The 23,796-nt window shown below is 47.4% G+C and overlaps 1 long non-coding RNA gene across 1 annotated transcript; it reads right to left on the bottom strand.

Moving 5' to 3' along the window:
- Positions 1 to 16,459: 16,459 nt before the first annotated feature.
- On the bottom strand, positions 16,460 to 20,792 carry LOC135819840 (uncharacterized). Its single transcript, XR_010553992.1, has 2 exons — positions 20,584 to 20,792; positions 16,460 to 17,302 (listed from the first exon to the last, which is right to left on the bottom strand). It is a non-coding gene; the product is annotated as an uncharacterized LOC135819840 (long non-coding RNA).
- Between the last annotated feature and the right edge of the window lie 3,004 nt (positions 20,793 to 23,796).

Below are 23,796 nucleotides of genomic sequence, written 5' to 3'. Positions count from 1 at the left end.
AGCTTCCTCGGACCACGACCATTCGACTCAGTACCCCGAAGACTACAACTGGTGAAATTTTGATTTTTGCCTTAACTTCCCCTTTAATCCTAATTGAACTCGCGCACTTCCACTGAAACTGGGTGACTGCGCCCTACGAGATGGGGATTTGTATGCAAAATGTCGCTAAAAGCGCCATTTCGTTCTTATAAAAGCACGGATGACCGCGATTGGCCCATATGTTGTAGTCTTTTGGACGCTGAGTCGACTGGTACATAATAATAGTAATAATCTTTATTTCAGGATTACCCAAAGCCTAACGCCTATCTAGGGGATCTCCTATTTGTGTATGTACTAGTAACATAGTTAAGGATGCGAGAGAAAGTGCGCAAAGTGAGTGTGAAATGTTGGTTTGAAAAAGGAATAATAAGAAACACAAGGAAAGAAAGTAAGACAGAAAAGAAAAGAACAAGCATGTAAATCAATGATTGCACATCAAAGGTGTACCAGTGCAATCGAACTGATACTTAGCAATGTGAATACGTAAATGACGCTTGAATTCAGATAGGGAATCTAAAGTTGTCAATCGGGGTGGAAGACAATTCCAAAGAGAACCAGTTTTCTGTAGAAAAAGGGATGAAAAAATACGACCATGTGAGTTAAAAACGAGCTTTTTGGGCCTACGGGCACTACGTGATATGGTTATCGCAAAGCGAGAGAGATATTCTGGGTGGAAATTGATGTACTTAAATAAAACAACAAGAGAAATAAAGATACGGCGAAATTGCAGAGATTCTAAGTGACACAACCTATTCAAATTGGATTTTGATTCATAGATATCAAAGGTTATTTTTGCAGACTTCAGGAGTCGCCGGCAAACCTTAGCCTGGAGTACATCAAGGGACTCTAACTGAGCGGATGTGATCCTAAATGACCAGACAGGAATGGCATATTCAATTGCCGGACGCACATACGACTTATACAAGAGGAGAATATGGGACAATGGTAAATGTCTGCCCATGAAACACAACAGGTTGACTCGTTGCTGAAACTTCCTAAAGATGGTGTGGAAGTGGTCATGGAACTTCAAACCATCACTGAGCTGTACGCCGAGATGCTTAGCAGAACGTCCAAAGGCAATAGGAACGCCGTCCATTAAAACAGAGGAGGAGTCAGGAATGACATGATTCGAAAAGATGAAAGTTTTTTCTGGAGAACATTTCCCATGGATATTCTGAGCCCAATTCTGGCAGCTGGCCAGATCCTGCTGGAGGTGGGACATGTTCTCATCTAAGGAGAGGGATACATTATGAACATTTAGAAGAGTGACATCATCAGCAAAGAGAAAGGGTGAGGTTGTGGGTGTGGTTTACTATGTCAGGAAGGGAATTGATATACAAAAGAAAAAGGGGAGGGGCAAGGTACGAACCCTGGGGAACACCACAATTTAGCATATATTGAGAAGAGTGAGTTCCATCCAGCTTCACATTTAGACTACGGTCAAGCAAGTAGGACCCAAACCAGGCGTGTGCCTCTGGTGCCATGAATGCATTCATGTGGCGCAGGAGCGTAGGATGATGTACTTTATCAAACGCTTTCTGGGAGTCGAGAAATGCACAGTCAAATCTCTGGCCTCTATCAGAGAGACGGGCAATCTGATGGGTCAAAAGAATGAGTTGATCCGTAGCTGATCGTTGTGGAACGTAAGCAAATTGACTGGGCGAAATTATGCAATTACGGTAAAGAAAGCTGTTCAGGTGATGGGCTATGCGGGATTCGAAGAGGCGGCTGATGGGATGGAGCAGTGAAATTGGACGGTAGTTCGTGGGCAAAGAAGCACTTCCTTTACCCTTAAAAAGAGGAATAACCGTTGCTGATTTCCATGCAGTGGGAAACTGTGATGTGGATAGACTGGAGTTGAACAAGTAAGACAAGGACTCGCATACTAAATCAGCCATGGACCGGAGTACTGGAATAATATAATTACTTGAAGTCGATTTTCGAGACGAAAGATGTGTAAGGCCATAGTGGACTTGACCTGGTGAAAATGTTGACATCTGGAACCGAGGAGTGGTAGTGTCAAGGGAGGAATCTAAACAAGGGAATTGATTTGCTTCTTGTGATAACGTACACTGATTGGCGAAATGCTGTGCAAGAAGGTTCACCTTTTCCAATTGCGTGTTAGTCCGACGATCGCCATTTTGTAAATCTGGTATCAATGGTTTACGAGTTGAAATGTTGCAAAAGTCCTTAACTCTCCTCAACCACACATATCCACCTTTCGTGCAACCCTTCGAGATACTGGCAGCGTTTCGATCAAGAAAGGCAGATCTGGCAGCACGGATTTTCTTACGATAAATATTCCTGGATACACAGTACGCTGCCTTTGCTTCAGTTGATTGTGGATTTCGCAAATAAGCATGGTACAGTCTATTCTGTCGCCGCTGAAAGTGACGCAGGTCAGGTGTGTACCACGTCTGATTTCGCTGATCACGCTTACGCAACCAGGTTGATGACCTTTCAACTAAATCTAGGAAATGGGATTCCCATGCTTTCCAAGAAGCATCAACAGTCTCACATCCATAGAGGCGCTCAAGGAATGGTTCCCTTTCCATCAGGAAACGAAGCCTATTAAAATCAATTGTTCGATGCAGTAGAGTTGTCCGTTGTGGTGTTGGTGCACGTAGTGTAAGAGAAACGATAACGGGGCAGTGGTCTGACAGGGGTGGGAGAGTGGTGGTAGACGAGATGATATCTGGAATATTGGTTGCTACGATGTCAAGTAGAGGAGTGCAACCACTGCGCATATTGGGGCGTGTACCATCCTTATTGATAACCGTGAATCCATATTGCACAAGTGCCAGTTGCAGTGCTCTACCACTACTGTCAGTGACGTCAGAGTCCTTCCATGCACAATTTCTTGCATTGAAATCACCTAACATTACACAGTTGTGGTCATCGAATACATAAGAGAGCTCGTCAAACGAGAGAGCTTGGAAGCTCAGGGCCCTACGCTATGCTTTTTTGCATTGATGACCTAGACAAAAAAAGCATAGGGATGTTATAAGTTCTTATAAGTTTCTACTTTTTGTTTTAGATATAACCTGGGATTCGAACCCGCACTATCGCTAGGCCTTGACGGATTATGCTAACATGTTCGTGAAATTATGCTTTTCGCATTGCTGAAAAAATTGCAGAATTATGCTATTTTTATGCTAAAAGTTATCATATTATGCCGCATTATGCTCACATATCCTGCTGATGTATATGATGGTTCTGTGCAAAATACCAGGGGAATTGTTTTGTAGAGGGCGTTGTACTGTAGTAGCAAAAGTTCAACGGGGTCACCGCACCGTCCGACCTAGCTACGACCGTCACTGATTGTAGCAGACTGGACATGTTATCAAGGGAGTCGTAAACCTACGACTTCCTGGTGCATCTACTTGTACTTGTACTTGTAGAACATGTACAACTGTATGGAATTTGATGCGAACAGGCGGATTATTCCAATTTATGCGATTCATATGCAATTTGCCTCGAATTATGCGAATATTAGATTTTGGTAGAAATGATGCGAACAATTATGCTAGCATAATCCGTCAAGGCCTAACTATCGCCCTGCATGCATCCCCCCATACACTTCGCATACATACTAATTCTTCCAAGTTGCTTCACGTTATGATCTTGTATTTGAAAGCCCTATTTGAATATGCATTGTGGCCAGCCGTCTTTGCATTGTGGCCAGCCGTCTTTGATTGTACGGTACGGTACTGTTACCAAACTAGCTCGTTCACCCCCGTGCAACCACACATCAGCGCAACCTAAAAAACTATTATTGGTTACGCGAGTAGATTATCATTATAAATTGGGAGAGCAAAATACGAATTACAAGTCGAAGCAAACCTCCATGACCAACAACCTCTCAAGCCAAAAATATCCGCCGAAAATACAAGCTGGCATGCCTGCATGCATGCAAGTACAAAGTCATCATACAAGATGTAAAACGCTAGCGTATACTACTGATGTACAGAAACACGTGCACAGTCCGCAACAGACCAAGATTCAAAAGATAAATAATAAATAAATTACTTGAACGAAGAGAACATTGATGAAGCGTAATTATTACTAAAACGGAAAGTACTGCGAAGCAGTTGTACAGTTCAGAAATACATTGAAGTACAAAGAGGAATTAAACATCGAATCAACTGAATAACATATTGTCAAAACAAACAGTTCTTCGTCTTCACTACATCACCTGACAACATTACTCCAGTACATTTAAAAGTTATTGTTACTCACGATAACGATGAGGGGCTTGCAAAGTGCTACGATTCCGCAAGCCATGCGGAGCATGATCTGGGACATCCCCTGCCGCATCGATTTCAATGCGCACACCCTCGTCAGTCTCACTGTCAGAGACATTACAATCTCCTGAGGCTTGTAGACTGCACTCAGGGCCGGCTACCGGAGTGGGATCAGGCTTGATCGAGGCTATGTTGATGACTTTGTCAAGTCGGCCAGACTTAGAAATCACGACAGTTGACTTAGAGATAATGCGAGAAACATGCCGACGCTTCTGGCGTCGCACACCCACTTCCAGGAGAATGGCCTCGCCAACTGTATACGGACAGGGATCTGGGTGTTCCACGAAATCGGCAGAAGACAGCTCTTCATCCACTATATCACGAATTCTTGCAGAACTTTGCAGCCTAGAGAGCGTGTGTGGGCAGGCGTGTGTTTACCGCCATATTGCCAGGTGTGTCTTTACCACCATATTTATCAACCATAAGTACAGCTGCAGTGGTGTCTTCAATTTCATTCTCCCGAGTCAAGCTCCGTATGAAGACATCCAAGAAGAAGATTGCCTGATGAGTCCAGCGGGGACGAAACGTACGTCGCAATCGAGCTATGTCGTTGCTGTGTCATCACCTATGTGCCATGCGCTACTTGATGTACCAGCCTGCTATGCCGGATACCGCCAGCCATGCATCGACCAGGCGCCAGGCGCGAACTGATGGTGGTGGTGGTGGTGGTGAGAAGAAGGAGAGCTCTGTGCCAGAACTTTGCAGCCTAGAGAGCGTGTGTGGGCAGGCGTGTGTTTACCGCCATATTGCCAGGTGTGTCTTTACCACCATATTTATCAACCATAAGTACAGCTGCAGTGGTGTCTTCAATTTCATTCTCCCGAGTCAAGCTCCGTATGAAGACATCCAAGAAGAAGATTGCCTGATGAGTCCAGCGGGGACGAAACGTACGTCGCAATCGAGCTATGTCGTTGCTGTGTCATCACCTATGTGCCATGCGCTACTTGATGTACCAGCCTGCTATGCCGGATACCGCCAGCCATGCATCGACCAGGCGCCAGGCGCGAACTGATGGTGGTGGTGGTGAGAAGAAGGAGAGCTCTGTGCCAGAACTTTGCAGCCTAGAGAGCGTGTGTGGGCAGGCGTGTGTTTACCGCCATATTGCCAGGTGTGTCTTTACCACCATATTTATCAACCATAAGTACAGCTGCAGTGGTGTCTTCAATTTCATTCTCCCGAGTCAAGCTCCGTATGAAGACATCCAAGAAGAAGATTGCCTGATGAGTCCAGCGGGGACGAAACGTACGTCGCAATCGAGCTATGTCGTTGCTGTGTCATCACCTATGTGCCATGCGCTACTTGATGTACCAGCCTGCTATGCCGGATACCGCCAGCCATGCATCGACCAGGCGCCAGGCGCGAACTGATGGTGGTGGTGGTGAGAAGAAGGAGAGCTCTGTGCCAGAACTTTGCAGCCTAGAGAGCGTGTGTGGGCAGGCTTGTGTTTACCGCCATATTGCCAGGTGTGTCTTTACCACCATATTTATCAACCATAAGTACAGCTGCAGTGGTGTCTTCAATTTCATTCTCCCGAGTCAAGCTCCGTATGAAGACATCCAAGAAGAAGATTGCCTGATGAGTCCAGCGGGGACGAAACGTACGTCGCAATCGAGCTATGTCGTTGCTGTGTCATCACCTATGTGCCATGCGCTACTTGATGTACCAGCCTGCTATGCCGGATACCGCCAGCCATGCATCGACCAGGCGTCAGGCGCGAACTGATGGTGGTGGTGGTGAGAAGAAGGAGAGCTCTGTGCCAGAACTTTGCAGCCTAGAGAGCGTGTGTGGGCAGGCGTGTGTTTACCGCCATATTGCCAGGTGTGTCTTTACCACCATATTTATCAACCATAAGTACAGCTGCAGTGGTGTCTTCAATTTCATTCTCCCGAGTCAAGCTCCGTATGAAGACATCCAAGAAGAAGATTGCCTGATGAGTCCAGCGGGGACGAAACGTACGTCGCAATCGAGCTATGTCGTTGCTGTGTCATCACCTATGTGCCATGCGCTACTTGATGTACCAGCCTGCTATGCCGGATACCGCCAGCCATGCATCGACCAGGCGCCAGGCGCGAACTGATGGTGGTGGTGGTGAGAAGAAGGAGAGCTCTGTGCCAGAACTTTGCAGCCTAGAGAGCGTGTGTGGGCAGGCGTGTGTTTACCGCCATATTGCCAGGTGTGTCTTTACCACCATATTTATCAACCATAAGTACAGCTGCAGTGGTGTCTTCAATTTCATTCTCCCGAGTCAAGCTCCGTATGAAGACATCCAAGAAGAAGATTGCCTGATGAGTCCAGCGGGGACGAAACGTACGTCGCAATCGAGCTATGTCGTTGCTGTGTCATCACCTATGTGCCATGCGCTACTTGATGTACCAGCCTGCTATGCCGGATACCGCCAGCCATACATCGACCAGGCGCCAGGCGCGAACTGATGGTGGTGGTGGTGAGAAGAAGGAGAGCTCTGTGCCAGAACTTTGCAGCCTAGAGAGCGTGTGTGGGCAGGCGTGTGTTTACCGCCATATTGCCAGGTGTGTCTTTACCACCATATTTATCAACCATAAGTACAGCTGCAGTGGTGTCTTCAATTTCATTCTCCCGAGTCAAGCTCCGTATGAAGACATCCAAGAAGAAGATTGCCTGATGAGTCCAGCGGGGACGAAACGTACGTCGCAATCGAGCTATGTCGTTGCTGTGTCATCACCTATGTGCCATGCGCTACTTGATGTACCAGCCTGCTATGCCGGATACCGCCAGCCATGCATCGACCAGGCGCCAGGCGCGAACTGATGGTGGTGGTGGTGAGAAGAAGGAGAGCTCTGTGCCAGAACTTTGCAGCCTAGAGAGCGTGTGTGGGCAGGCGTGTGTTTACCGCCATATTGCCAGGTGTGTCTTTACCACCATATTTATCAACCATAAGTACAGCTGCAGTGGTGTCTTCAATTTCATTCTCCCGAGTCAAGCTCCGTATGAAGACATCCAAGAAGAAGATTGCCTGATGAGTCCAGCGGGGACGAAACGTACGTCGCAATCGAGCTATGTCGTTGCTGTGTCATCACCTATGTGCCATACGCTACTTGATGTACCAGCCTGCTATGCCGAATACCGCCAGCCATGCATCGACCAGGCGCCAGGCGCGAACTGATGGTGGTGGTGGTGAGAAGAAGGAGAGCTCTGTGCCAGAACTTTGCAGCCTAGAGAGCGTGTGTGGGCAGGCGTGTGTTTACCGCCATATTGCCAGGTGTGTCTTTACCACCATATTTATCAACCATAAGTACAGCTGCAGTGGTGTCTTCAATTTCATTCTCCCGAGTCAAGCTCCGTATGAAGACATCCAAGAAGAAGATTGCCTGATGAGTCCAGCGGGGACGAAACGTACGTCGCAATCGAGCTATGTCGTTGCTGTGTCATCACCTATGTGCCATGCGCTACTTGATGTACCAGCCTGCTATGCCGAATACCGCCAGCCATGCATCGACCAGGCGCCAGGCGCGAACTGATGGTGGTGGTGGTGAGAAGAAGGAGAGCTCTGTGCCAGAACTTTGCAGCCTAGAGAGCGTGTGTGGGCAGGCGTGTGTTTACCGCCATATTGCCAGGTGTGTCTTTACCACCATATTTATCAACCATAAGTACAGCTGCAGTGGTGTCTTCAATTTCATTCTTCTTGCAGAACGTCGTGACAACTGCTCTGCCCAACTGCTCAAGTCACTCGCTCCAGTCTCACCTGCGACAATCAAATGAGGCGGTTGCCAGCCGCTCATGGCCATCATCGGCGATATACCGGTAGCACTATGAGGGCGTGTTCGATAGTAAAACAGCAGCATGCCAAGATCCGTTTTCCAGTCGGACGATGGCTCAAGTACCTTGCGGATCAGGCTGATCAGGGTGCGATTCGCACGCTCTGCAGATCCTTGTGACTGTGGATGGTGCACAGCACCATGCTGAACACGCACTCCCATAAGCGTAAACAATGACTCCACAATTGCGTTGCGGAACTCAGTGCTGTTGTCGAAGCGAATGATATCAGGAGCGCCCCACCGCTCGCACAACGCTAGAAAGGCCGACGCCACAGAAGCCGCATCATGGCGCTGCAAGGGCACAACTTCGACCCACTTGCTGAATGTATCGACGCACATCAGCACACAATGAGAACTGCCACCGAGGTCTGCTCCAAGCTCAAGAACATCAATGACTACTTCGCCCCAAGGGCGACTGGGGATGTCAGGACGTGTACCAGACACAGACGGACCCTTACGCGGGTTAGCAGCAGCACAATGCACACATTCGGAAACGTACCGTTGGCAAGCAGCAGCAATGCCAGGAAAATAGCAGCGACTGCGGATCAGATCGTACATTGTATCCCAGGCTGCATGGCCAGAGTTTGAATGTGCAGCTTGGAGAACATTGGATGTCAAAGAATCGGGGATAACCGGCACGGACACAACACCGTCGATCGGCAACTTCACGCTTCGCAGCAAAACACCATTCTCGACCAGCAGCTGGCTACGGACCTTCGCGAACTCGGTTGGAACGGGTCGGTTCTTAGCCAGACAAGAGACGACTGTCTGGATGACACTGTCACTCTGTTGAGCATCGGTGATCTGTTTCAATGTGAGTGGCCCGACGACCTTGGCAGTAGCAGCAACAGCTATCACATCTCCACCCTTCACCTCCTTTCAATACTTCACCCAAGGAGTCGGGACCCGAGTGAGTGCGTCGGCTGGGTTCTCATCCGTGGGCACCCACTCTACAGTCACTACCAGGCCGCAGGTACTAATCATGTCTGCAACAATATGCAGACGACGTTGCACTAGAGTTCCGTATAAGCCCTTGGCTCGCACTCGACAAACATTGCCGACAACATCACGCAACCAGCTCGCAACGGTCTTCGAGTCGGTCATCACACGGATGTTGCGCGCATCCCACTGTACAGCCAGAGACAGCGCCTTGATCACTGCGTCCAACTCGACAACGTTAATGTGTCGTTTGTCGTCATGCGGTCGTAACCAGCAGCGATCCTCGACTGTAGCGCCACCCAGCTGAATAACAGCGCCGAGAGCAATGTCGGACGCATCGGCGTACACAACGCATTCGCCAGCTAGATCAGGTGGCGCATCCCATTGACCACAGGCAGGGTCTCCATCACCAGCAAGCTTATCGCTGAGCTCTGCGCAAAACTTCTTGAGTTGGCTGTTCGCTAGCGGTTTATCCCAGGTGACGCCGGTGTTAGCGATTCGCTTCAGATAACTGCACCATGGCCGAAGCCATCCACAGACCGGCACATGACCAGTCAGACGACCACACCAGCTGAACAGGTGTCGCAGTGTCGGCTGCTCGGGCAAGTCGAGATCAATGCCAGATCGCCGGGTCCAGGACACTAAGCCGTCACGGTCCTTGCTTAGCTGAAGACCAAGCACACGTGTTGACGTAAGTGGCTCTGCTGGCTTTGTTGGCAAGCCATACTCTGCCAACTTGGCAGCGACTTCATCAGCAATAGCAACAGGCGATAATACATCATCAATGTAGTTGTCCACTCCATTGAACTCCTGTGTGACCCATCGGACGACGACATCCATGACCTTGGGAGCCACATTGAGTCCAAATGCCATACGAGTCATGACGTAGGTGTGACCCTTCCACGCGACTATCTGATATCTAAGCAGCTCAGGTGCCACGTGCACTTGTAAATACGCCTTCCGGATGTCCATGAGACAGTAATCGTCAGCATCACCTGCACGTCGCCAACGCCGCAACGTCTCTTCACACACTGGCACTTCCATGCCAGGCTTCGAAATCAGGCACTCGTTCAGCTTCCGGTAGTCTAAGCAGGGACGGACTGGTGTTGACTCTTTGTGCTCTTGTACTTGAGCCAAAAGGGGCAGCACACATGCCGGTTTACCGTGTAGCTGCTCATCATGGGGTACGAGCCATCCACGCTCGATCCAGGAGTCAACTTCCTGGGTGAAGAGCTGCTCCTGTTCTGCAGTTAGCTTATTACGCGAGTACTCGCCAATGCTGTCTTATCCTGTATCATGTTATCCTTTCACCCATTCACGGCATAGTCCTTCCCCTGCCTGTCGCCATGTATAGACGGTACGTGACCTCTCACTGCCCCCGTGCGTAAAATAAACTACTTCCTTATGTCAGTACATGACACAACAAATGCCACTTCCAATGGTGCCAATTGGTGGGGTGCCAGATTTCCACTTCCAGGATGCCACCCACTGCTTACTGCTGCCATTCCAGCGCACTTCTGCATCGCCAGTTGTCAGCACAATGTCTGCACCGTCACGCTCTGCACTCACATGGTACGACGGATGGTCGACATCATCGTTGCTAGACACCACGGATGCAGCTGTAACATCAGACGGTGCTGGTGGCAAACTCTGCTGGGTGCCAATCACTACTCGACCTAGAACGCCGGACTCAGAGTAGTCTAGGAACACACCACCACTGCCAGTCACAACGTCATTACCAACGAGCACTTCCTACTGCACAACATCAAGGGTGTCGACGACACAAGCGTCGACGGAAATACACGGTAAAGACACCGCACCATCAGTACGCTGCAGCTTCACGGGGACCGTGCCAATGACCGTCATAGACTGGCCATCAATGGTCATCATGGTGCTGCCGCTATTCGCTAACGGTACAAGATTGCACTCGCTGGCAAACTCACTCGATATCAGTGTCCGTGTGCTGCCAGTGTCGATCACACCACACGCTCGTGCCCACGTGTCGCCGTCAGGAGAGACATCAACAAAGATGTGTGGCAACGGGCCTTCAGATGCCACCGTTGCTAGGCACTTTGACTTTGTCTCCGTTGGCGTTGAAGCTGCTGCTGCAACTCTCTTACTCGCCAGCCATGCTTTGCGCTCAGGACATTCCAGCCTGGTATGGCCCTCAGTCTCACAAAAGAAGCAGACAATGGGCCTCCTCTCCGATGATTTGCCTGACTTTCCAAATGATTTAGGCTTTCCAAATGATGATTTCGTGCGTGGACAATCTCTCTTCATATGCCCAGGCTCACCGCACGCATAACACGATCCACCAGTATGCCGACTGGTAGCGACAGCAGCTACACTCCTTGACGGAGACTGGACGGAGACGAGTGCACGGACTGCATCAGCACATCCTGTCACCGTCATCTCCTTTCCAGCGAAGGCCAACCGGGTTTGCTGCGCAATATCAATTGGCACACCTGCCAGCATCTGCTCGATGACCATCGCGTCTTTGTCACCGGTGTCAGTGTGACCAGACATGGTCAGCAGGCGTCTCAAATACGCCACAAATGCATCTACACTTTCGTCCTCTCGCAGCCGCCTGCTCGTGAAGGACCTATACGCTACACTCTTGGACGCTCCAAAGGACTTCAGCATAGCCGCCGCTACTTTGTCCTTGGACTTCTTGTCCGCGCTTTCCATTTTACTAAACACAAGGTATGCGTCACTTTCCAGAAATAAAGGCACGCGTTTCATCATCGCAGCCTCGTCCGTCCATCCAGACACATCTGCCAATACTACGAACTTTTCCCAGAAGGTGTCCCATGACTCCTCTGGCCTACCTCTGTAGGGCTTCACAAAACCTTCCAGTTTCACTGACATGATTACCAGTACTCGTACTGTCACACAACTCCAGTTTCCAGTTCCTCAACTGACTGTTAGCGTTCGTTCCCGGGTTTCGGCACCACTTGTTACCAAACTAGCTCGTTCACCCCCGTGCAACCACACATCAGCGCAACCTGAACAACCATTATTGGTTACACGAGTAGATTATCATTATAAATTGGGAGAGCAAAATACGAATTACAAGTCGAAGCAAACCTCCATGACCAACAACCTCTCAAGCCAAAAAGATCCGCCGAAAATACAAGCTGGCATGCCTGCATGCATGCACGTACAAAGTCATCATACAAGATGTAAAACGCTAGCGTATACTACTGATGTACAGAAACACGTGCACAGTCCGCAACAGACCAAGATTCAAAAGATAAATAATAAATAAATTACTTGAACGAAGAGAACATTGATGAAGCGTAATTATTACTAAAACGGAAAGTACTGCGAAGCAGTTGTACAGTTCAGAAATACATTGAAGTACAAAGAGGAATTAAACATCGAATCAACTGAATAACATGTCAAAACAAACAGTTCTTCGTCTTCAGTACGGTATGGGATATGTACGGGACAGGTACGGGCCTGGCACGGGACTGGTACGGGACAGGTACGGGACGGGAACGGGACAGGTACGGTCGAAGGTAATACGACACCGTCTACCGCCTTGATGACGGAAAAAAAAGAAAAGGGATGTTATAATTTTGTCAATTCTCCTATGTTTTCAGGCATTACCTGGGATTCGAACCCGCACTATCGCTCTAGATGCATTTGTTGTGCGCCATCTATGGATCTGCCACATCGATCGATTTTGCTGCGCGATCTGTCGATCGACAGATCGCGCAACGATCGATCGATCGCGCAAAATCGATCGATCGCGCAACAAAAAAAAGAAACCAAATCGATCGATTGTGAGCTGGGCGCGGAGTAGGTATTTTACTACTCCCTTGTGAACGGCATCATCGTAATCAGTACTCGCACTGGTACGAGTACTTGGCGACTGGCCGCACACCACTCAGTAAACAGTAGATGACGATTCTTTGAAGAAGTAATGGTTGACGTTGTCGAACATTCAGACCCACTGGAGGCGTTCCACAACCTGGAGCCCGCTGATAAGGATTTTGATGTGACTTGAGTAAGTACTAAAGTGATGTCAACACTAGTTCTACGTACTCTCAGTCTCTCTCTCTCTTTTTTCGGCGTCAGACATTGAGTGGGAGATATAGATGACTGGATTTCGTTTGTAAAATAATGAGTAATTTCTGCAATTTGTGATCGAATCAGCATGCTGTCAGCTGTACCAGTCCACATCCCATCGTAATCAGCGACCAGGCCAAGCGTGATATTTGCCTTGGTATTTCACTATGTGTGGTGAGAAGACGTCCATTCACGTCTGAGAAATTCATTTGCAAATGGGAAATCAACAGGCCTGTATTAGTATGGGCAGAATTCATCACCCGGGCCGCTATTGAAGCTTTGCACAGTTGTCAATGTCCAACGGCCTATTTATACGAAGACCTGTGGTGGCTACGTGATTCTCTTAAACCTGTGATCATGTTTTCCAAGATCATTTCAGTAGCAGACATATGAAACGCTACGCCGGGCCTGAGCCCGAGGCAATGTACGGACGTGGCCGTGCTGCACTGAACCGCGTGGCATCATTGTCACGTATGATGGAGTCAACATGACTGCGCCCTGCATATGCATCATACATCTGATAGTACGTTTATTGCCCTATCCTTGGAGAGTGGGCCACCAGGGAAGGCTGGGTTTCCGACTTGGCTTCACCTATAATGCTCATGATTGAACACGCTCTTGGAGAATAAATGTCCGGCTGAACATTGAAACCAGATAGCATCGCGTTTCTGCGCTGCACCTCACAACACCATTGACATACAACCAGGAAGAGCTGGGAACTTGAGGGAAGTGACGGAAAAGTCAAAGAGGAAGTGAAGAAGATTGAAGAAGAGGATCAGTAATCATCAAGGAGGCCAAAAAGAGGTCACCTACGAGCCAAATGGCTCTTGATGTGATGATGTGCAGGCAGGTATGCTGGAATTGGATAGACTGCTTTGGTCAATTTTTGGCCTATCCCACATCTTTCTACCGCAGCTCTGGCAGATTGATTGGTACTATACCCCTGAATTTATACATTTCTGAGCTCTGTGACACGTTACCTAGCTCGTGAATGTCGTCTTTCAGCCATTCATCATTGCTTATTTTGACATTTGATGAGGAGCCGATCATGACTATTTTTGAGGATGCGCATGTCAGAACGCTTTGTTGTGACATGCTCATCTAAAGGATTTTGCAACTGTTTCTATTGAATACCTATAATAGTAGTACGAAATAATTAGGGCTCAAACGGTCACGGTTTTACCCCGAACGGTTAACTGCTAAGCTAACGGTCGGTTTAACGGTTATAACCTATAAGCCATGGCAATCCTGCGGACTCTTTTTTAACCGTTTATTTGATTATACTCATTCAAAAAATGTACCCTATTCAGAACAACGCACACATGTACATTCTCTTGCATGCTCATTCATACATACTCTCACACGAAGAGACCAGATATGACCGAGTTGACAGCCCAGAAATTGCGTACGCGTGCGACAGGCTGCGAAAGTGCATACTTTGCAACGACCTGATACATGAAAAATTGACTGAAAAGTTACTGCGTAACCGTTATCTTTATCGGTTAACCGTTAATTCTTCGTAACCGGTCTGCAACCAGTTAATCGGACTAACCGTTTGAGCCCTAGAAATAATGGTTGCGACTTTGGCGATAATTATTACGAAAGGGTTTGCTCCCCACGCTGGAGCTCGCGCTATTCCGTCGACTTGACAAAAATACCCGAGCCCGCTACCCGACCAAACCCCTACCCGTTGCAGCCCTGATTTTTTTTCTTCGGACTGGCCCCTTTCCATTCCCTCAACAAACAAAGGAATTATATAATGAACACTGGATCACTTATTATTCTGCTCGGTGCATGGACCAGTACAGGAACCGACACTCAATACAGTCAACTTCGCTTATAACGACACTCGGCAGGGCATCAAAAAGGTGTCCTTATTCGTGAAGTGTCGTTATACCCGAAGTCTCATTATATGTATTACACTGGGATGGGACTTTGCTCTGGGCATGGAAATTCTGTCGTTATTCGCGAATTGTCGTTATATCCGCAGTCGTTATTAGCGAAGGTGACTGTACTTACTGTTATGTTGATGGATGGATGTGGTTTATAGGATCGCTCTTCCGAACGAGAACACTGTTTCTGGTTCATTGAAGTAGGGATACTGTGCATGTATTATAATGTGCATGCTTAGCTACAAGATGAAATGGATCCAGCCATTGAGTAAGAGAAGAGTTTCAATATTTTAATTCTATTAAAGTATACACCCGGTTCCAAAATAACGCACGTGCCCTTGCATACGCCCAGGAAATCGAGCCTGCTATTATATACACCCGGGACCTATACACGGGCTTTTACGGTAACGTTATAATTATCTCAATGTTCCGGGTACGGCTATTTACCATGATGTGGGTATAATACTGGACATACGTGTAGTCTGTTTTCTATTTTGCTGCTCCTTGTTCTTTGGTGCGATTGGTGGCTCGGAACAGGCAGACATTATTTACCGATATAATCGCACAGGTCACATTGTAGAGTGCAGACCACCTAGTGCTTTGAAGATTCACTGCGATATTCCCATAATGTTATAATACATGTATGAAAATCAGCATCATTTTCTGTATGTTAAATGCCACAAATTGTTAGGCTTCACCGTAATATCAAGAGTACATAACCCCTCTTGGTAATATCCATGTTCAGTGTTCCGTTCACATCGGTTCATGCTGATCACCCGAAAGTGTCGTCTAAACAGGATATAGGGGTGTGCGGATAATGCTCGAAAAGGTGGGAGATTCTGCTCGAAAAGCTGTGAAATTGGCAGAACCATACAAACCTTATGGCGGGCAATTCCTCGAATTCTGCTCCATTTCTTTATCCACATACCAAACATGCATGAAACTTACCAGAAAAAGTACTGAATTCTGCCAATTTTTCTGCCCGCATATGCCTAACAGGATATGTCCGCGCCGCGGGGATTATTTTTCAAATAATCTCCTTAATGTCATGTACATAATTGTCGCCGGTCGCAGCGGCTTCACAAAACGTAGACTTTCCCAGCCCCCCCCCCCAAAGTACACACAAAATACAATTGAAGCATATGCAATGAAACGTATGCATTGGGAAATTGGATTGCAGTAAAACCCGTGTTTGCCGGACCCTGTACCAAGCGGAATCCTGTATTTACCGGACAAAATTTCATGCACCAAAGTGCTGTGGATCGAAAGTGCATTCCTGGATCAAGCGGGGTCCTGTCACATCAGGACAGTTTCCGCTGCATCAAGGGCGTCTTGTCAGGGCAGGCTTTACTATAGTGAAGTTTATAGTGAATTGTACTCCAAGTAACTCGTGAGTCCACACACAATGGTCATGCAGTACAAAGCCGAAAAGTCCCTTTCAAGACAGAGTGACAGACAGGAGTCGTCACTAGAAGGGCTGATCAACCAACACAGAATACTACAGTGGTGCTCAATGAAGTCCAATGAAGCGAGTGAATGCCGTGCGGAACGTTGTGCAGCTGTGAACACTGGGCTGTCAACTGGCACAGGGCGCACACTTGACTCACACAATATTAACATTGAGCATCAACGTAGCATAATAATAGCAGTGAAAAAGAGTAGAGTCAAATACGCGATGAGCGATAGTGTAGAGTCTAATACTAAAGGCAGAAATAGAGTAATGCCATCAAGTGCGAGATAACATGTTAGGAGCATTAACGTGTGATTGTGAAGCTTACTTTAAAGCGGGATGTTGAGTCTACAGTGCACCATGGGCACAGCGAGATCATGTTATGTGTGAATGGTATACCGTAAAGTACCGCCAGAGCGCCCCGTCTCGCGAGAGCGCCCCACCTTGATTTTACAGCCAGGGTCCAGGGAAAGGGAAATCGTACGGCAGAATGCAACGAAGTGTGCATGGTGTACTAACGTCAGAGGAAGGTTTTTGTGTGGAGCTCGTGTCCGCTCGAAGGTACGGATTGTCTGCACAACGTGCAATATGTGTACGAAGTTCGTGTCGTATGACCTACAGACGGGAGACCACCTACACAATACGACCACGAAAGGACGAGATAGTGGGGCGCTCTGGCGGTACTTTACGGTACTAGTAATCAAATGGATGCAAAACATATAGATGTCGTGATACACCATGCCTGATTCGTGGCTGGAAGCCGTGAGCTCAGTGCTTGGGGCTAGTGGGATTCCTCTAGCTTTCAGAATCCTGCATGAAAAAAGGTAAAAGAAAGTGAAGGTACAATAATAGTAAGGTGATGTAAGCCTCTTGGTTTCGCGAACGAATTTCATCATTAAATTCATGGCATGGGAACGACGCTACAGAAGTATACAAAAGCTGAGCCATCCTCTAAAGAAAGTCCACTTTAGTGAATCTCATCTTGTCAGCAGCACCATGCTGTTTGTATGGGAGAATTGCCTTCGTACAGTGCTGCCCAATGAAATCCTGAAATCAAGTCGCGTCACTCAAGTACCGGGCGTTGCGCAGCCCTAGACCTGCGAACACTGGGCTGCGAAATGGTGCAAGGCGCAAACTTGAGTGACACGACTGGATTTCATTGAGCAGGACTGTACATTCAAGGCACCTGCACTTCCTATTACAGTGTAATGTTCTTATTTTACAGGAACATTCCCAACTGGGCCTAATGTCTTCTGAGGCTGCGTTTACACGACAACGCACGGCCATTTTCCGTTTTCAGTCCCGCATTTCTTTTTTCATTTTCGTGCGTTTACACGATCAAAGCTGATCCGAGGTGGTCTCGGTTTGTATCGTTTTCTCGCGTCTACACGGGAGCAAAGGATCCGCAAAAGTTCGTCATGTGCCGAGTGTTGTCGTGGAAGCACCAATCACACTCAAGGAATAATCGAAAACAGGCCACACACCAGCACTCGTCACATGACGAAAATTGTAAAAAAAAGAGTTTTATTGTCGGATCCGTGTGAACGGCCGAAAACGGAACAAACGAGGCGGAAACGAGGCCAGCAGACCGTTTCGACTGTTTACACACCCAAATTTATCCGGCAGAACATTTCCGTTTTCAAATTCTTCCACCTTGGCCAGCGTTTTGGTTCTCTTCCGCTTTGGTGTACAACTATTACGTTTTGCTCCGCGTACCGTGTAAATGAACCATGCATCCGAAAGGATTTAGTTGCGCTTTCACCCCCAGCGTTGTCGTGTATACGCAGCCTTAGATGGTGCCCAAGGTATTCATTGAGTTCCTGCAACTTCATTTGAAATGAACTGGAAAAGTGCGAAGGGATTCGAGGAGGACATTAAAGCAGTCAGCTCCAAGAAATGAAATTGATTCGTGAATTCAATTATAATGATGTTCACACCTACATGTACATGTATGCAATAACTAGGTATCACACTTCATCTTACAGGCGAGACCTCACTATATATTCTCTGGGGTACGGCAAGTGTTATGCTTTAGAGAGGTCCATGTTATAGCGAGTTGGGCACATAATATAAACCATATATGTCAAAGTTAGGGCTGCGGTTAACCAAAAGGTTATAGGCTAGAACCAAGAGTAGATAAACAAGAGTGTGCAACTCCATGATGGGTTGGCCCGTGGCGGAATTTTTTGTTGACGTAATCTTTTCTATGACGCATGCGCTGCGGGTCTTTTGGAAAGTTTGCATCGTGCACTTGGCCGGGCTTTACATTACAAGGTCGGTGCCCAGTGCGTGCTCTCACACTGTTCTGCGTCAAAATGCGCGTTTTTCAGAAGAGATCCAGAGTTGCACACTCTTGTTTATCTACTCTTGCTACAACCTATAAGAGATAAACTGTACATGTAGCCTGTATTCATGTACCATTGCTGTACATGACTGTAAATCCATGTATCCATGGTACCATGACCTCACGCACTGCCAAAACAATCACTACAATATGTATAATACTCATAAAAGGACACATTTCAGGCTCATTACAAACGTCTTGAAAGTTTTTGTCTTCACAAGTATACTTTATGAGTATTATGAGTATTATCGCATTTTTGTCTCAGACGAAACTGTTTACAATATGTATAGTGGATGCATATTATATTTTGCTCAGTTTTCCAGAGCAGGTTCAACAAAGAGTGAATAACAACTAAATAGAGCGGTTGCCAGTTGACAAACCCCCTTTATTTACAATGCAGTTGCGTGAATGTCCACTACTTTCTGAACGAAAGGTTCAACATATTTTAATATTTTGTATGCTCCATTGGGCTTCGGATTGCACCATCACCTTGTCATTTAATCAACTCAACCTCATCATGAGCATACGCAAGCATCACTAATATGGGGAGCAACCCCAGAGATGAGGGAGATACACGCCGTACATCCATTGTGCACAGTACTGACAGGGTACGCACATGCTGTCACGTATATTATGTACAGCGGACATTGAAAGAAAATAACCGATTAACCCATATGCATATGGTTAACTGTTCGTGTATTCTTAACGGTTACATAACCGGTTAACCTATCTAACCATTTCACCCTAGTCAAAATGGCGCTGTTTGCTTACAGACTACAACTGTATTGCCATCGATCCACACTGATCAATCCAGGAAATGTGCGCATGTTGTACATTTTTAGTGTATTTTATAGTAGTGTGTCTACTGCATGTGTTTCAGGAGAAAAGAGAGGTGAAAGAGAAAACCGCCAACACATCTCCAGAACGACAGAGCCTCACTCTCTCCCTCCCTCCCTCCCTCTCTCTCTCTCTCTCTCTCTCTCTGTCTGTGTGTCTGTCTTTGTCTTTGTCTCTCTCTCTCTCTCTGTCTCTCTCTCTCTCTGTCTCTCCCTCTCACGGCAACTAAAAAAACAACCATATCTCAAACCACACCTCACTCATTTTACGCTGTAGGATGAAGATGAAGGGGAGGTTGGCGATGAGAAGAAGAACACGGCAGGGTTTAAGCATTTATTGTTCAGTGACCCGTGTCGTTTGGCGTATAATGATTCTCGGTTTACAATTGTAGTATTGTTTGTTTTGCAAAGAATTTCAATCAGTTAAAAGTCATAGATGCTGTTTACATTCACAAGCGTAAGCCAGACCGATGCATTCAGAAAGAACATGTCACGGCATCCACATTCTTTCCTTAGCACCGTAACTGTATTTTGCACATATGTTTGTTTTATTCACCCTCTCTCTTTCTCTTTTCTTACAGTTACACTTGTGTTTTATCACACTATAGAATGACTGCGCATGTATTTTATAGATTGCGATTATTATCACTGTCGGGAAGGAAAACACCAATTTTACAGGGCCCTAAAAGTCTGAACGATACCTATGAAATGCACTGTCAAAGCAAACACAAAATATGAATATGCAAGCTCATGCCTGAGGGGAAGATGAGAAGTTGAAACGTGGAGATTTTTCGGACAGGACGAGAATCCGAAGAACCTGGGTGATTCCCTTACTTCCACAATGGGCTTGTGGCTGCATCACAAAAATTATACCTTGCAGTGGGTGCAGAGACAGATCAATAAACACTAACCTGAGCATGAGAGCTGCTCGTATTCATTGCGATCGTCAGGAAAATGGCAGGACGAACGGACCAGAAGAATGTTGGCTATGACAAACAACTGCATATCCAGACGACACACGGCTTGACTATTTGCTTATGACGTTCAGCTTCGAGGTCCAGCACGATGGAATTTTCGGAAGGAACTGATTTTTGAATTATTTGGGGAAGAAGATCGCACTCAGAAAAGGTACCGTAACTGGTTTCTTTCATTTGAAAAGCTGTTCACCAAAGTCCTAAACATACACTGTACGACGTTTCGGAGCTGCTCCAAATCGATCGATTTGTTTTGAATGGTTTCGCCACCGCTTTCCGATCGATCGATCCTTGCGCGATCTGTCGATCGACAGATCGCGCAAGAAAATCGATCGATTTTCCAAATCGACAGAACGCGCACAACACATTCCCCTATACACATCGCATTAGTACTCATTCTTCCAAGTTGCTTCACGTTACGATCTTGCATTTAAAGGGGAAGTTAATTCAACACGAGGCCCGACCTATGGCGATTCCCTGCGCTCTGGAGCAGGCTTTGTGGCACCCACGGAGTTGAGCGTGGCCTCATTCTCTTGGCAGCGGAAAGAGCGTTTCAAAGAGCCCTAGAGTCTAGACTGTCAAAATCAAGCAAACAGAACGTAAGTTATGGTGGAAATGGTGGAGTGAACTGCAATTGCGCATTTTCACGCGTTCAGTGGCACCTCAAAGGGTTAACGCAAAAATTAAAATTTCACCAGTTGTAGTCTTCGGGGTGCTGAGTCGAATGGTCTTGGTCCGAGAAAGCTGAGACGCTCCCTTCCTACTTGAATCCCAATCGAACTCGCGCACTTCCACGGAAACTGGGTGACTGCGCCCTACGAGGTGGGGATTTGTGTGCAAAATGTCACTAAAAGCGCCGTTTCGTTCTTATAAAAGCACGGATGACCGCGATTGGCCCATATGTTATAGTCTTTTGGTCGCTGAGTCGACTGGTTTTGGTCCGAAAAGGCTGCGATGCAGCGTTCGCCCCTAATTCCCAATCGAACATGGTCGAACAAGCGGTCACGTGCTCCTGCGTACACCAGTCACCTGGTCACCGTGCCTGCAGGGTACAACTTACAGCCTGTTTTGACCTTTTTTGGGTGCAGTCCTGTCACTCGAGTTGAACCTTGGTGTGAAAGTTGTCGCCTGCTGGCGTGGCGACCAGGTGATTTTGGCACCCAGGAGCACGTGACCGCTTCTTCGACCATGTTCGATTGGGAATAAAGGAGGAACGCTGCATCGCAGCCTTTTCGGACCAAAACCAGTCGACTCAGCGTCAAAAAGAGTACAACATATGGGCCAATGGCGGTCATCCGTGCTTTTATAAGAACGAAATGGCGCTTTTAGTGACATTTTGCATACAAATCCCCATCTCGTAGGGCGCAGTCACCCAGTTTCGGTGGAAGTGCGCGAGCTCGATTGGGATTCAAGTAGGAAGGGAGCGTCTCAGCTTTCTCGGACCAAGACCATTCGACTCAGCACCCCGAAGACTACAACTGGTGAAATTTTAATTTTTGCCTTAACTTCCCCTTTAACTTCCCCTTTAAAAGCCCTATTTGAATATTGCGGCCTGCTGTATGTGGCCAGCTGTGTTTGGTGGTACGGTACGGTACGGGACAGATACGGGATAGCGCCAGGCGTGACACAAACACACAAACACACACCAAATTAAAGCTGTGTGGACCCTGGCTAGCGCAGAAGACGTTACTGAAGTAACGTCTTCTGCATATATAGCTACGGGAATAAATTCGTAATTGTACCAATTGGTTGTCGTGGAGGTCTGTACCAAACAAATACAAACAGAGGTCTACCAGGAAGCTTTACCTCAACTAATAGCATTTCACAGCTGTTATTCCCAGGCTGTTCTCGAACACTGCAGGTATATTGTTCCTTGACAAATAGCGCCACTCCACCCCCACCAAGTTGGGACCATGGCAGGGATGTGTTGGCGCGGTGAAAACGGTACAATGTGTAACCAGGAATCGCAATGGTTTTGGTCCGAAAAGGCTGCGATGCAGCGTTCCTCCTTTATTCCCAATCGAACATGGTTGAACAAGCGGTCACGTGCTCCTGCGTACACCAGTCACCTGATCACCGTGCCTGCAGGGTACAACTTACTAGCCTGTTTGACCTTTTTTGGGTGCACTCCTGTCACTCGAGTTGAACTCGAGTTGAACCTTGGTGAACCTTGGTGTGAAAGTTCTCCCTTTCAGGCTTCAGCAGAGCCTGAGGTCGCAGAAGCCAGGCATATACACACGCTACAGCGGCAAGGGCTATAGTACGGGGGCCAGGGCTGAAAAAAGTGCTTCAAAAAAAGTTTCGTTCCGACTTTTAGCGCACAACAATTTGATACCACAGAGTCATAGCGGGGGCAATACAGACATGAAATCTAAAAAAAACCGCTTCGAAAAGTGAATGGAAGGTCCCGAACGAGGTGATTTTGTCCTCCACTCGGCCATTATGTGCGGTATGCCCTGGAAGTCGTAAAATAATGACTTGTCAAGACAGATGAGACTTCCCTGCACAACCCCAGTGCAGGCCCGCTGCACAAAACTTCAGTCCTGGTATTGTTGACACGTAGGTGATGGTTTCGGCACCACGAAGGGCCCGGGCAACAATTTCGAAAGTGGAGTAGGATGAGGTATGTCCTGAATGACTGGGTTAACTCTCTCTCCTCCGATCGACTTCCGAGTCAGTCCTGGACTCCTGGTATTGTTGACACGCACGTAGCGGTTTTGCCTTTCGGCACCACGAAGGGGCTGCACCTCTAGCACCAACAATGTGAGTTTCACGACGGTAATCTGGCACCATCATGGAGGTGCCGGGATGTCGGAGGGCAAACATACGCCGAGGGCAACTCGGCAAAGTCTCTCTGCTCCCGTCGTCGAGCCAGGACGGAAAGATTGCATTTTCTGTCGAAAGTTGTTGCTTGGAAAGAAGCACAAGTACCAAAAGACATCTCAGTGCCAATATCTCAACGCAGCCCAGAAAGTGCTCGATGCAGCCGAGGTAAGAGAAAACAACGCAATTCGAATTCCTATTGTGTCCCTTTCATGCCCGATTGCTCGAGAGGTACATTACCATCGTGACTGTTTCCGCCACTACACGCGAGTTTTGGAAGACAAAAATGACATCGATTTATCGGACAGTACAGGTGGAGAGGCGCAA

This window comes from Sycon ciliatum, chromosome 6 (assembly GCF_964019385.1).
Source record: "Sycon ciliatum chromosome 6, ocSycCili1.1, whole genome shotgun sequence".
NCBI lineage: Eukaryota > Metazoa > Porifera > Calcarea > Leucosolenida > Sycettidae > Sycon > Sycon ciliatum.
Note: the sequence above shows the minus strand (reverse complement) of the source record. Positions and strands in the feature narration are given on the sequence as shown.